The 4,137-nt window shown below is 41.8% G+C and overlaps 1 pseudogene; it reads left to right on the forward strand.

Moving 5' to 3' along the window:
- The first annotated feature begins 417 nt into the window (after positions 1 to 417).
- Positions 418 to 1,517, forward strand: LOC140897195 (olfactory receptor 10C1-like; annotated as a pseudogene).
- Positions 1,518 to 4,137: the final 2,620 nt, after the last annotated feature.

Below are 4,137 nucleotides of genomic sequence, written 5' to 3' on the forward strand. Positions count from 1 at the left end.
ATCAGTGTAAATTCTCTGTGCTGGATTCAGCCTTCCAGAATTGCAACTTAACTGGTGCAGATTCTCTATTGGTATAAAACAGATGCATTTCCAATGCGGTCTTGGAAATACACAAGTCTACGTTTGATGTAACTGAGACAGCTGAGAACCATTGACTTAAGTGAAGTTGCCATGGATTTACACTTGTTGTGAGGACAGAATCTGGCCAATATGATGTCAGCCCTGATAGATAGATGGATATGTATGAAGATAGATGGATAGGTAGATGGACAGAGAGATAGCTAACTAGCTAGCTAGCTAACTAACTAGATGTCTAGGGAGATAGAGAGATGGGTATGTATGAAGATAGATAGACAGTTTTGCTTGACTTAAATGCTGTATCAAAATAGTGAATACATTTTGTTTGTATTTCTCAAGATGAAATATCCCGAAGGGACCACAGAAAATTACACCTCAGTGACTGAGTTCATTATACTGGGCTTTTCTAACCTCCCGCATATGGAGCGCCTTCTCTTTCTGTTGTTCATACGTATTTATTTCATCACAATGCTGGGCAACATCCTCATCCTCATCTTTATAAATGTGGACCCAGCCCTTCACACCCCCATGTACTTCTTCCACAGGAACTTGTCCTTCCTGGAGATCTGCTACACCTCTGTCACCCTGCCCAAGATGATGGCCAACCTCCTCTCAGAGGATAAAACTGTCTCCTTTGCCGGTTGCGCGGCAGAGGTGTATTTCTTTCTGTTATTTGGAGTGATAAGAGTGCTGCCTGCTAGCCGTTATGGCTTCTGACTGTTACAGTGCCATACGTAACCCACTGCGCTGTGTGGACTTCATGAACAAGACCGTGGGCGTCCATCTGGCTGCCAGCTCGTGGATCTGTGGCAGCCTTGTGGCCCTGAGCCACACAACATTTATCTTCACACTGCCTTTCTGCAGGTCCGACGTGATCAGCCACTTCTTCTGTGAGAGATCCAGCTTGTGCTGACGCTGGTCTGCGGGGACACCTACTGGAACGAGATCCAAATCATTGTGGCAGCTGCCTTCGTCATCATGATGCCCTTCCTGCTGATCCTGGTATCCTACATCCACATAATCTCCATGATCCTTACAATGAGCTCTGCCAAAGGCAGACACAGCGCTTTCTCCACCTGCTCGTTGCACCTCACTGTGATGGTACTGTTCTACGGGACAGCTGTTTTCATCTACATATGCCCCAAATCCAGCCATTCCCTGGATGTGGACAAGTTGGTCTCTCTGTTCTATTCGGTGATGACTCCAATACTGAACCCCATTATCTAAAGCCTCAGGAACAAGGATGTTAAAGGAGCAATTCGGAGAATAGGAATCAAGATCTTTCCTCCAAAAATATAGGCAATTTTCTTTCAGTTGGAGAATCCACCAAGGAATAGCTCTGCTCTAAAGAGAAATCTCCCTTATTAGAATATACCCCTAGAGACATCTTGAGTACTGAGGGAAGTGTCCCCTAATGGAAGTTCTAAGGATAAATGGAAGCTTATATTGAACTAGTTAAAATATTTTGAAGTTTATATTGCTATGATATTTTATGCAGATTTTGAATTTCAATACAAAACCATCTGCAATTATTTACCCCCCCCATTTTTTGTTTGCATCTATATAATCCCTATTAAAATGGAGTTTGTTGTAATTTTCAAAGTTTTGATTTTCCCTTGAATATTTTTGAATTATGATAAAGTGTGAAAAGTGACAATATTTTTTGAAAAATATTTTTCTTATTTGTTACAAATCTACAGAGCTCATGAAAGATATCAGAATTTTGGAATTTCAAACTTCTCAATGAAATTTCAAATGCCATTCGAAGATTTCCAACTCCCCACCGCTATTCCCCTGTTGTTTGACAGGCTCTAATTAAGAAACATCTCAGTTCTAGAGTGAAATATTTCTTATTGTAACTTTGTCCAAAGGCCATATCAGCAGAGCTTGTTGAAGCTCTTTTCCATTAAGTCATTTTCCATCTGAAAATTGAGTTTGATCAAACCTGCAACATTTTACATGGGCATGTCTATTTGGACACAAAGTTTTAAATGGAAAAAAAAAAACAGCTTGTTTAGGGTTTCTCATTTCATTTTGATTACCGGAAAACATACTTACCTAATGGAGAAACTTTTCACTTCAATAAGATTAAAATATTTCATTTCAATATTATCATTGCAAATGCTATACTAAAATATCACCTTTGGTCAAATTTTTTTGTCAAATTTTATACTAAAATATCATCTTTAGTAGAGATGGCTCAGGAGGATTCTCAGGATCAGCTGGGAAGTCTGACAAACGAACATCAGCAAAAAGAACAGGAGTACTTATGGCACCTTAGAGACTAACAAATTTATTTGAGCATAAGCTTTCGTAGGCTACAGCCCACTTCATTGGATGCATGCAGTGGAAAATACAGTAGGATGATTTTATATACACAGAGAACATGAAACAATGTGTGTTACCATGCATACTATAATGAGAGTGATCAGTTAAGGTGAGTTATTACCAGCAGGAGAGAAAAAAAAAACCTTTTGTAGCGATAGTCAAGATGGACCATTTCCAGCACTTGACAAGAATGTGTGAGGAACAGTAGGGGGAAAAATAAACATGGGGAAACAGTTTTACTTTGTGTAATGACCCATCCACTCCCAGTCTTTATTCAAGCCTAAGTTAATGGTGTCCAGTTTGCAAATTAATTCCAATTCAGCAGTCTCTCATTGAAGTCTCTTTTTGAAGTTTTTTTGTTGTAATATTGCGACTTTTAGGTCTGTAATCGAATGACCAGAGAGACTGAAGTGTTCTCCAAATGGTTTTTCAATGTTATAATTCTTGATGACTGATTTGTGTCCATTTATTTTTTTACTTAGAGACTGTCCAGTTTGGCCAATGTACATGGCAGAGGGGCATTGCTGGCACGTGATGGCATATATCACATTGATAGATGTGCAGGTGAACGAGCCTCTGATAATGTGGCTGATGTGATTAGGCCCTATGATGGTGTCCCCTGAATAGATATGTAGACACAGTTGGCAACGGGCTTTGTTGCAAGGATAGGTTCCTGGGTTAGTGGTTCTCTTGTGTGGTGTGTGGTTGCTGGTGAGTATTTGCTTCAGGCTGGGGGGCTGTCTGTAAGCAAGGACTGGCCTGTCTCCCAAGATCTGTGAGAGTGATGGGTCGTCCTTCAGGATAGGTTGTAGATCCTTGATGATGCACTGGAAAGGTTTTAGTTGGGGGCTGAAGGTGACGGTGACTGGCGTTCTGTTACTTTCTTTGTTGGGCCTGTCCTGTAGTAGGTAACTTCTGGGTACTCTTCTGGCTCTGTCAGTCTGTTTCTTCACTTCAGCAGGTGGGTAATGTAGTTGTAAGAATGCTTGATAGAGATCTTGTAGGTGTTTGTCTCCATCTGAGAGCTTGGAGCAAATGTGGTTGTATCGTAGAGCTTGGCTGTAGATAATGGATTGTGTGGTGTGGTCTGGGTGAAAGCTGGAGGCATCTAGGTAAGTATAGTGGTCAGTAGGTTTCCGGTATAGGGTGGTGTTTATGTGACCATCGCTTATTAGCACCGCAGTGTCCAGTAAGTGGATCTCTTGTGTGGACTGGTCCAGGCTGAGGTTGATGGTGGGATGGAAATTGTTGAAATCATGGTGGAATTCCTCAAGGGCTTCTTTTCCATGGGTCTAGATGATGAAGATGTCACCAATGTAGCGCAAATAGAGTAGGGGCATTAGGGGACGAGAGCTGAGGAAGCATTGTTCTAAGTTAGCCATAAAAATGTTGGCATACTGTGGGGCCATGCGGGTACCCACAGCAGTACCGCTGATTTGAAGGTATACATTGTCCCCAAATGTGAAATAGTTATGGGTGAGGAAAAAGTCACAAAGTTCAGCTACCAGGTTTGCCATGACATTATCGGCGATACTGTTCCTGACGGCTTGTAGTCCATCTTTGTGTGGAATGTTGGTGTAGAGGGCTTCTACAACCATAGTGGCCAGGATGGTGTTTTCAGGAAGATCACCGATGGATTGTACTTTCTTCAAGAAGTCAGTGGTGTCTCAAAGACAGCTGGGAGTGCTGGTAGCGTAGGGCCTGAGGAGGGAGTCTACAAAGCCAGACAAT

The sequence above is a fragment of the Lepidochelys kempii genome, chromosome 13 (assembly GCF_965140285.1).
Source record: "Lepidochelys kempii isolate rLepKem1 chromosome 13, rLepKem1.hap1, whole genome shotgun sequence".
In the NCBI taxonomy this organism is placed as follows: Eukaryota; Metazoa; Chordata; order Testudines; family Cheloniidae; genus Lepidochelys; species Lepidochelys kempii.